The sequence below is a fragment of the Sciurus carolinensis genome, chromosome 2 (genome assembly GCF_902686445.1).
Source record: "Sciurus carolinensis chromosome 2, mSciCar1.2, whole genome shotgun sequence".
NCBI lineage: Eukaryota > Metazoa > Chordata > Mammalia > Rodentia > Sciuridae > Sciurus > Sciurus carolinensis.
This window is the reverse complement of record NC_062214.1, coordinates 39868941-39881047: the sequence shown is the minus strand read 5'-3', so window position 1 is coordinate 39881047 and position 12107 is coordinate 39868941. Positions and strand designations below refer to the sequence as shown.

Below are 12107 nucleotides of genomic sequence, written 5' to 3'. Positions count from 1 at the left end.
CAACTTGAGAATTCTACTCTCTCTATTTTACAGATGAGGAAATGTGAGCACAGAGAGATTAAAAAACTGACCCAAGGACATGGCGCTGGAAAGCGGTACTGATTTGATCCCAAGCAATAAAAGTCATGTCCTTAATTTCTAGGCTAAAATCAATTTTCCATTCATCTAGAATGTCATCTAGAAATCCATTGTGGTAAGTTGAAGATGCCCCCAAATATGTCCATGTCCTGACCCCCTTGTTACCTTATGTGGTAAAAGGAACATTTGCAGATGTGAATAAGCTAAGGGCCCTGAGATGGGAAGATTATTCTGCAGTGTCAAGATGGGCCCAGAGAAATCACATGGGCCTTATAAGAAGCCCCACCCAGAAAGAGTCAGAGGAGAAAGCAAAGTGATGACAGGGATGGGAGCAGAGATTGGAATGATGTGCTCTAAAGAAGGAAGAAGGAGCCGCCACACCAAGCCATGAAGACAGCCATGAGAAAAGGCAAGGAAACAGGTTTTTTCCTTCAACGACTCCAGTAGAAAACAACTCTGTCCACACTTTACTTTTAGCCCAATGAAATGACCAGGGACTTTGTTAGAAGTCCAGAAATGGAAGAGAGTAAATTTGTTTTATTTTAAACTACTGTGTGCATGGCAATTTGTTATAGTAGAAACAGCAAATAGATATTCATAATAATGAAGAAAAACTGCACAGCAACAGTGAATTCTTTGAAATGATCAGAGAAGCATTTGTGGGCAGACAAGTAAAATAATTGTGCTCTTAACATTTTGAAGTGGGAGTGCTTCTCTGGGAACATTCTCTGCTGCCTCTGCCCCTCTGAGTTTATGTAAAGGGCTTCAAACACTACCTACTTGAGAGCGTCGATTCCATTCAAAGCTAGGAACCTTAATACTCAGATTATGTCCCCATTTTTTGCTTAATTTCTTCTTCTCTTCTTATTTGTGTCTGGCATGCATCTCTCTTTTGGTTACTGGAATTTTCTCTTCTTCAGCACAGGTTCAAATACCGTTTCACCACTTACTAAGGGGGTGGCCTGGGACTGGGTGAATAAATACTCGACATTCAGTTTCTTCATTTGCTGATGCAGATCATAAAGGCATCACTCTGAGTTAAGGGTCACATAACATAATGCATGAAAAACCATTGGAGCAGCACAGCACTTAGTAAGCATTACCTACAATCAACTCCTCTTTCTTCCATTTGTTCCTCTCATCCTTCCTCCATCCTCAAGCAAATCCCAAACTTACTTGTTGAAAGTACCATCCTCACTCTCTCCTTCTGTTACCAAACTAGATCCACACCCGCCTCCTGACTTCACCACCTGCCCATCCCTGCCTTTTGCAATCTGATCTCACCACTAGACATTCTCCTATAAGCAATTTCCTGTTGCAATGACACTATTGCCTACATCATTTTGACAGGACACTGTCAAGGACACTGCTTTCCCTAACAATCCTTTCCTTTTCTCAGACTGCTACTTCCTGTCCACCTTTTCTCTGAATTACCTTCCTTTCCCCAGGCTCTGAATCAGTGGTCTCAACGAGGGGAGATTTTACCTTGTCAACCACCCACATCTGACACCTAGGACATTTGCAATTGTCTGGAGATATTTTTCATTTTCACAACTTGGAAATATGACTAGCATTTATGTGTAGAGGCCAGGGAAGCCACTAAATAAACATCCTACAATGCATAGGACAAATTCCAACAGCAAAGAATTATCTGACTCACAATGTCATCAGTGCCAAGGTTAAGAAACTCTTCTCTAAACAAACTCATTGTCCAAGGATCTGGCTCAGATGTCATTGTGTGTTTGTGCGTGTGCACATGCACCTTTGTGCAAACAGTTCTATACCCAACCCTGGCTCCATTCCACAGTTCACACAACTTTCAATGCATCCACATATCTCCATCTGTTTATACACCAGCTCAGTGTCCCAGGAAGCTACCACACAGACCCCATCAGCATGGCCCCCTTGACCTTGGATTTGCAGGTAGCTTTGGCAATAGAGATTGTAGGGAAGGAGAACAGTAAAGAACAAGGTAAGTATTTCCTTTGCTCCTTTCCTGAAAGGTTACCTTGGGCTGTCCATTTTCCTCAACTAGAGTCATTTCTGGAAAAGAGCCTGCCTCCATTTAATTCTTTCCTTCTAGATTCAGGAAATTGTTTCTTTCCCTTGTCCCATCAGGTTTATCAGTTGGTATAAATCAGTCACTAAGGCCCAAATTCTGCTCTACCCTTCATGAGCCCTGTCAATACTCAAATCTTTGGAAATTATTCCTTATAAATAAACACTTCTTGCATCATCCAATTCTGAGTAGGTCATTTATTTTCTACTGTAAATATCCTCTCTATCCATTGTCATCTCCATACTTCCATGAGAGAACTGCCAAATATCTGGTGACCCAGATCCTAAAAACTTCAATGGCCAGAAACTTCTTGTTATTCTTTCATTCACTTAGACAAATTCATACAGAAACTACTGGAATAGTTAAGCAATATTTTGCATGCGATTTCCAGCTACCCAAGCAGTTTCATATATCTTTCTTTGTTATTTATTCTAACTTCCCAGGGAACTGTTACTTTCATCCTCCTTAAACATTAAATAAATGAGGGTCAGAAATTTATCCAAAATTATGCAGTTACTTAAGGGCACATGATTTGATCAACCCTCTGAAGTTCCATTATGCCACACTGACACACAAAACAAATATCCTCGGATTAACTAGAGTGCTTAAAATATCGGTATTTACTTGCTTTTTATAGAGTGACAAAGAAAGGGTTTTACCTTTTATTGCCTTTTTGTTTAGACTGTGATCACCTGATTATGGAAAATCTTCTGCAAGAGAAATCAGGGAAAGATTCCTGGGAGAGATTATTCGGGGACAGAATGAACTAACTCAGAGTCAGTGGCATTATTTGATGACACTGTTCATTTTCCTGTTAAAATGCTCCTGTAGCTTTTCTTTTCTTTTTAAGAAAGTAAAAGATAAAACTCTTAAATATTTTTTAAAACTTTTATTTGACACATAACCATACTTATTGAGTACAGTATGAAATTTCAATACATGTTAACAGTGTCTAATGATCTTATCAGGGTAATTAGCAAATCTCTCACCTCAAATTTGTAATTTGAGTTGGGAGTATTCGAAATTCTTTTTTTTTTTTTTTATCTTTTTTGTGGTGCTTGGGATTGAACCCAGGGCTTTGTGCTTGCAAGGCAAGCACTCTACCAGCTATATCTGCAGCCCTGAAACATTCAAAATTCTAACCAAAAAGGAAAAAAAAAAAAAAATTCTGGTGACCCGTATCCAAAGTTTTACCATTCCCTACTCACATATCCATTACATCCAATCAATTGTCAAGTTCTATGGAATCCATTTTCATATATTGCTTCCTTTAATTTTCTCTTAACTCTTCCCTACTGATTACTACTTTAGTTCAATCTATCATTTCAAATTGCCTATAATGATACAGTTACTTTCACTTTTTTCCTTCAATTTCTTCCCTATTTTTATCCACTTACCAACACCAATACTCTTATCCCATGTAAGCGTACACATTTGGATGGAAGCTTTTTGAAAATCTCATTCACTGGCATCTTACCTCAGGAAATTGACTGATAATTTATGTTCTATTTTAATTATAAAATGGTCTACTTTACCTCCACTAAATTTAAGTTCCTTGAAGGCAGAATTGTGCTTTTCATGTATGTCACTCCCAGAATATCTGGTACTATCTCACTTACAGAGAAGCCATGGTAACTAACTGTCCAATAGAACATTGGTTTTTTGTCTTCTTCTTTCATGGGCAAAGACAAGAAATTTTCACACAATTCTGTTATTTTCACAGACTTTCATAGTTTTTTTACAAATACCATATGTACTCACCTATATGAAGTTAAAAAGTTGACCTCATAGAAGTAGGGAGTAGAACAATGTTACCAGAACTTAAAAGGGCTACAGAGGTAAAATAGGGACAGAGATAGAATGGCTCTCAAGTAATTGGATAGGAGGAATGACTTTCAATGTTCTGTAGCACAGTAGGATAACCAGGGTTGACAACAGTTAACTATATTTCAAAACAGAATTTTTTTCCGGTATTGATATTACCTTACACAGATTTGGCCCTATGCTTCCTATGCCTAGGCAGGAAAGAAGGGATTAGTCAGGAGAAAGGAAGTGGGAGAAAGGAGACCAGAAAAGGGTACTGCAGATTTTATTTTCCAAAGATGGCTCCAACAATCATCCTGGCACAGGTAAGCTTCTGCAACGTGACCTTGCTCTTTGCAGATCAAGAGAAAAATTCTGTTTCTCCACTGTCTTGAATCTGAGTGGGACTTGGGACTGCTTTCACCAATAGAATTCTGTGGAGAGGATGCTATGACAGTTCTACTATATCCCTTGAATATACATCAGTTTCTACATCGTGCTCCTCAGAATATTTACACTAGACAAACCCAGAAGTCACATAATAAGTCCTACTATCACTTCCTGTCAGGAAGCCTGAGCTACTCACATGAAGAGACTGTGGAGAAAGCTATTTCAGATTTGTGATTGAAAATATATATCCAACCCAGCTGGGCCTTCAGATGACTCCAGCCCCTGCAGCCATCTAACTACAATTGCATAAACTGAGAACTGCTTCACTGAGTCCATTCAACCAGCAGAATGGTGAGACATCATGATAATTCATCTTAAACCCCTAGGTTCTGGGGTGGTTTATTAGATGGCAGTAGATACTTGGGAGGAGAAAGAAAAAAAGAGTGATTCAGGGCTATTATTGCGCTCTTAACATATTAATATCAATTGGACCTGCCACTCTGAGCTGAGAGATCTGGATTAATTCTTCTGGTGGCATTGCATTTCCATGTACTTTTCATGGTATTTCATCCCCATGTCTCATGCTGTAGTGACAGTGATCTAAAATATTCGAAGACACTGGTTTTTCATATAACATGGCTATGAATACAAACCAGTTACTTTAACCAGTTACTGGTGATCAACTGGGAAAACAGTCATCCCTCCATTACTGGGAGAAAGAAATGACTCTGTTGACCTTAAAAGAACTGTCAGTCTCCAAAATAGAGCCTCATAAGGGATTGTCAAGGTTAATTTTGACTTGACATATATTTTGCCTTTAGGCTGACTGTTTATTAATGATATATGCATATGTTGTGATGACAATGATGTGGTTACTATTGATGATAACGATAAAAGAGGATCACATGTCAACCACTGAGCAGATATAATTTATAAATGGACTCTTCCTATTTTTTTGAGATCTTAACATTAATGGCTACTTACAGAATCATTATTCATGTATGTTTAAAACATTTCTATGATTCCAGTAAATGAATAAAGTATCATTTTATTCTTGAAGGGTCCATCACCCAAACTGAAAGAAACTGAGCCTTATCCAATTGAATCTAACATAAGTGAACAAACTCTTTAAGACTTCAAAACTAAAAAGTGTAGATTCAAGTTAAAAGCAGCTTAATAGGCCAAATTCTTTCAAGTTTTCTTTAGGAGGAAAAAAAAATCAAAGTCACTAACATACTAAGAAATTGTCCCACACAGTCAATGATCATTCATGTCTTTATATGTTTTCTTACTACTACATGGAGACTCAATACTTTGGTTAAAGTCACACACACAAAAAATAAATAAATAAACTGTGGGTTCCTGTCTACTGAAGAGGTATATGAGTCCCTATGTTTGCAAATGTCTTATTTTTCTTCTGAGATCCCTTTTACGCTTGGAATGGTGGTTGATAAATTTAGTTTCACTGATCTCTTCTGAATTAGTGTATTTTTGCATTAGTTTTTAAATTGTTTTATTTCATTCAAAAGTTTGCAATGGAAAAAAAAATAGTTGTGTGTGTGTGTGTGTGTGTGTATGTGTGTGTGTAAAACAAAAAGAAGGCCATTAAATCATTGATCACCCCAAATATCCAGATACTACTATGATCAATACCTTGATGCTTGGGTGCAGATTCTTTTTAATTCCTATGACATTTTATCGTTATGATTTTAACTGGAGATATGTGCTATAATTTTACAACCAGATTTTCTGGCTGAATGAACAGTTATAAGATGATCTTTATTTGCTTCAAGGTTTCATTCTCAAATCCTCTTTCAATATATTTTTACTCTTTGGCATCACAGATCTCCCAGCAAAAGTTATTCCACAGTTTTTATTGAAGGAGATAATATATTCTTTTCAAAAATGACCAAGTAACACAGCCAATTCTCAAGCTCTAAGGAAGGGAAAAAATAGTTTAGTAGAGTGAAACAATCCAAAATTGGATATGAACACCAACACTAGTAGTAGCTGGATGAAAATGACTAGCAGGTTAGTCATGTGACAGGAATGTCCCCTGTATCTAATCCAGTAGTTCTCAACCAGCAGCATCAACATCTTCTGAGAACTTCCTAGTACTGCAGTCTTGGGCCTGTCTAGACTTTCTGAATTGGAAACTCTGGGAGTGGAGCCAGTAAATCTGTGTATTAACAAGCCCTTCAGGCAATTCTGAAGTGTGCTAAAGTTCAAGTTGCATGCCCTAAGCCAATGGTGAGGAGAATCACTGTCCAGCTTGAACACTGGAATCCTTTTGGGGGCTTTTAAAATATACTAAAGCCTGGGTACCAACCCAGCACCGATAATTTAGAGAATGCCCTGGCTTAATAGGTGAACATCCTTATTTTTTATGATCCCCCCAGGTGATTTTAATAAACAATTAATACTGAGAATGGTTGATCTAACACATATATCAACTCAGCAGATTGAATGAAAAACAGAAAAAGGACTACATAAAGCTGAGAACTTTAGTATATTCTGGCATAGTAATTAAATGATCACACATGTATTTGAAGGGAGTATCGTTTGTTTAATTTTACTTCACTACATCAATGTACTTTTAAAAAGATGAGGAATGCTTTTGGATAGAAATTTCAAGTGTTATTTAGAAATTAATATTTATTATTAGCTAATAGGTTTTTACTATAAACATAGACATTTAAAGCTTTCTCTTTTCTTTTCTTTTTTTTTTTTTTTTTGTGGTGCTGGGAGTTGAACCCAGCGCCTTGTCCATGGAAGGTAAGCACCCTACCAACTGAGCTATATCCCCAGCCAAAATTTAAAACTTTTTATAAACAAAGAAATCTTACAATTGCAATCATGTATGGCAAATACCTTACCTGACCAGTCCAGAAGAGATACAACAACTTGTAACTTATAGTGCACAATAACCACTGAGCATAACAGATACTTCCTAATAATACTATGGAGTATCACAGTGCTAGATTTATACCATAACAATAACTTCTTTGTATCAAAAATTTTCATAAGTATTAACCTAATCCTTGTAACAATCCTAATCCTTATAACAATCCTGTGTATTAGTGATTAATAATGAAGTTGGGCACATGGGCACATGCCTGAAAACCCAGCAACTTTGTAGGCTGAGGCAGGAGGATCATAAATTTGAGGCAAATTAGTGAGACTGTTTCAAAATAAAAATATAAAGGAGCTGGGAATATAGCTCAATGGTAGAATGCCCCTGAGCTTAATCCCAAGCATGGCCAAACAAAAAAACAAAATAAATACATACATACATATACACTTTATGTGTGTATACATACACTTGTAAAATATATGAATTTATATATTTTATATGTGTACATATGCACACACACATACACTAATAATGAGAAATTTGAGTCATTAGCGAAACCAAGTTTTGTTCAAAACATTTTGCTTAAGAAAACAAAATGCAAAATAGACTTCTCACACAGAACTCAAAAGCACAAGCATAGAATAGAATTGAACGAATAAGGAAAAAAAAATGAGAGGCAGTTTTCTTAAGCAGGTCACAACAATCTCTAATCACTAAAAATAAAATTCTATTTAATTCCAACTTACAAAGAAGTTCTGCTCATCAAAAGTTGACATTAAGTGTGGAGACCAGTGACAGAGGATGGGAGAGCAGTGACTGAGATTGGGGGTCTCTGATGACCGCATGGCTGTGGCATGCTCAGTGCCTGGGAATGTTTCTGTGCAAGGGCACAGGATGCTTAGCTGCTGTGGCAATACCTTGCATGAGGAGGCTCTCTGCAAGAGTCCTATCAGCTCTGACTTTGATCTCAGGCACACAGGTCCTGGGAAGGAAGGAATTCTTATGCTAGACAACCACAATGTTTCACCAGCTCTACCTGCCTGCCTTACAGTAACTTTAAACAATGAACTTTCTTGAGAGCTACACAAAGCTCCTAACATAGCACTTTGCAACTGTGGATTGCAACTGTGGAAAAGCTACATAGATGTCCTAGTTTCTGTAACTTTCCTGAATACAAAGAATAATGGTGGCATAATCTTTAACCGGATAATGACACATATATAAATAAAGATTGCTGGCATAACTCTTTAGATCTATATCTCCATCAGAGAGCAGAGCTCCACCTGATCCCAGCTTCATCTTCAAGATCTGTGTCTGTGAATCTTTATTTTCCAATCACCTCTTGCCCCTCGTCAAACCAAGAGTTTGGTCACACGGGTCACGACAATTAAGAGTGAAGTGGCAAGACAGACTGAGGGATGATATTCACAGTTCATAGCTCACAATGGATTCACATCCGAAGTACAAAAAGAACTATCAGAAATCAGAGGGGAAAAAATCAATTTGATTTTAAAATAAGCAAAAGATTTGAAAAAGCACTTGCAAAAGAGGAGATCCAAATGAATGATAGAAAATTAAAATTAAAACCACATTGAGGGCTGTGGATATAGCTCAGTTGGTAGAGTGCTTGCCTTGCAAGCATAAGGCCCTGGTTTCAATCCCCAGCACCGCAAAACACACACACACACACACACACACACACACACATTGAATAGGACTGGGGGTGTAGCTCAGTAGAGGGTAGCTTATGTGCAAGGCCCTGGTTTCAATCCCCAGTATTACAAAATCAAAATGGAAAACACACACACACACACAACTTGAATACCCATCTCAGGAATGAGTAAATATTGCTATCTACATAAAATGTAATACTATACAGTAATAAAAAGAAAATAAATTCCTTCTATATTCAACAATTCAGATGAATAAAAAATGTTTTGTCGAACAAAAGAGCCCAGATGCAAAAGTGAACTTTAGGGATCCAACTTGACGTGACTACAGTCATATTGGTCATTGCCATCACTCTGCCTGCCAGGTGACCTGGCATGCATCTCAAACCCTATAGAATGAAGTCATTAAGATCGTCAAGAGAGTTGTGCAAGCCACTGATGTCCAGACTGTTTATAAACTGACATTTAACATGTAAATACTTTGGGAAAGGCCAGGTACATTAAAATTAGATGCAATCTACCCTTGTCCAGCTTAGCATATAAATTCATTTCTTCTGTCTTGGGGCACAGGAATCCTTCTGTGTGGCTGCAGCCCAAGACAGAATTCTGTCCTTAAGTCCCTGATAAATTGCACTTTGTGCAATCCTTAGTCTGTGTGCCTCTTTCTCGTCCATCTTTGTCAGCCAATTCTCATACAACAGCACTGGGTTTTTCCAAAAACGAGAACATACAGTATGAGTCCATTTATATGAAGTTCAAGAACAGGAAAAACTAATGAATGGTGACAGAGCCCAAAATATCAGTTGCTTGTACAGGAGGAAGAGACAGAATGAGATAGGTGATGGAGGGGCTTTTCTGGGATGTTGAAAATGTTGTATTTCTTAATCAGAGGTGGTTAACCACGTACATACACTTAAGATTAATGTATTGTACTGCATGACATAATTCAAAATTAAAATAAAAAAGACAAGGAAGAGCATAATACATTGTCAAAAGGCAGCATCTAAAATAACTTCATCAATAGCAGCTTATGGGGTTTAAAACCACAATTATCCAAAAGAGAGATCTCCTTAGGACTTGGTCTCAACATTTTCTACCTATGAATAATAAATACTCAAATTAGCTTTCTTAAATTGTTAATAATGGAGAATGAAGAAAAATATAAAACACATTATCCATCTCCTTTGATAGTTCATATAAACATTCTCCATCTGAAAATATGTCATGGTTTTCAACCTCACTATAATTTCCTCTTCAGATTTTAGTTGCTAAAACTTGTCTAAATAGGATAGCAACCACCATGCTTCCAGTTACTTTATATTGTTGAGGGAAAAAACTGAGACTCTTTTAAATTCTAGGTACACATCATGTTACACAGGACAAAATTTATCACCTCTGTAATCAAGTTCTTAGAATATATTATATTAAATCAGTCATACCTAAGCCAGTGACAATTAGAATATAGCTGTAGTAATATTGTTTTAAGAAACAGCAAAACACATAACTGTAAAAAATGGCATTTTTCATTGTGCTGTAACGTTATTGATATATTTCCATAAACAATCAGTTTCTGGATATTATGGTGAATATTGCACCTATATCTTTAAACATTGATGCTGTTGCTCTCACACTGGTCAAGACAGAAGAGGATAAAACATCATTCTCTTAAATTGATACCAGCTGCTTCTTAACCATCACCACGTGCATTCTTATCTTGCTGACCAATCAAAAGTAGGCCCCTTAAAAGCAAACATCTGCTGCCCATTTATAGTCATTTCTTCATGAAAACAGGTTTATCAAAAACAACTTAAGTTTTGCCAACATTGAACATGTGCTTCCAGAAAAATGATCTTTCTATCTCAGCCATAAGGTGATTTCCAACTCTATATCCTTCCATACTTAACAAAACACAATTTTCATACCACCTGTCCTTCAAAATGCTTCAAAAAGGTAGCTTTTCATTCTGCATCCATTCCCCCATATCTGCTTCACTTCTTCTGGGTGCAGAGAGCATTTGGTTTAGGAAAAAAGTAACACCAAACATGGGGTCTTTCCATTTTGAGTTGAGTGTGATTTATAAAAATAATACTAAAGTGTAGCATAATGGGTATGGAAGCCAGTCTGTGTGTTCACACACACACACAAAGAACTCAATAAATCTAACTATTATTTCCATTTTTGTTGCTATTATAACTATTAATTACATAACAAGGCAGATAGAATTCAGAATCCAGGGATGCTGGTAGGCATGCAGTCTAATTGATGTATGTTGGTTATATAATTTTAGAAGTTGGAGGGGTTGAAATTCTGAGTGTGTGCTATTCTAATTTATTTGAGGAGAGCCAACAAGTCAATTAAAACCAATGCAACATGCCATTTACATTTCATTGACATTTAAAAGCTCCATCCCACTTTGAAAAATTGTTGTATAGAGGAAAAAAATCAACTGAAAGTTTACTCTTGGGATCTGAATTTCTACTTCATTTCCATCTCTATATTATTAAAATGATGAACTCCCTCTACCAAGGAATTAATTGAAAGAACTCATCACTGCTGTAAACTTAATATTTATCAAACCATTGATGTCTTACGTATTTCATTCTCTACTTCAAAAGTTAGCATGTGATCATGAGTTCTAAGAAGCCCAAAGAAAGGTTGTAGAGAATAGACCATCCTAAGTTGCTCTAAGTTTTAAGAATCCCCTCACCCTGCAGGGAACAAAAAGAGATTCAATATTATGAATCCTGTGAATAATTTTTTATTTTTTCCATTTTCTTCCAGGGAGAATTACAAAAAGTCATTTTCTAGTTCAGCAGGGAGAGGATCACATGTTCATATTTCCATCTTGAGCTTGTCATGGCATTTTTAGTGTTGTTTTCAAGAGTAATAAGGCCCATAAAATGTCAGTCAAAACCCACCACCAGCAGGGAATGTGTTGGAAGCTGTTACATAATCAGCATGCCTGTTTCAGCACAACACAAGTGACATTTTTTCATGTCAATACTGAATTCACGACTTCAAATCTCAGATTTCTGGTGCCTCCAAATTGCCAAGGAAGCCAGGATCATGGTGTTCTGAACAGCCTGAGTCAAAACCCAAGTATCCTGTTGCCTAAAAGCATACTGAGTCATTTCACTCTCCCGGGTTCTCTTCCACCAGCAATAGAATTCTTGGGAGAAGGAGCAAGGGAAGGACAGAGGAGGAGCAAGGGAAAGGCAGAGCAGGGCACTTGGCAGAGGCTCTAGAGGTCCTC

At 37.1% G+C, this 12107-nt stretch overlaps 1 protein-coding gene across 3 annotated transcripts in view; it reads right to left on the bottom strand.

Moving 5' to 3' along the window:
• Window positions 1-12107, bottom strand: part of Macrod2 (mono-ADP ribosylhydrolase 2) — a 2075735-nt gene that overhangs the window by 1059607 nt on the left and 1004021 nt on the right. The gene's annotated exons all lie outside the window — the stretch shown is intronic.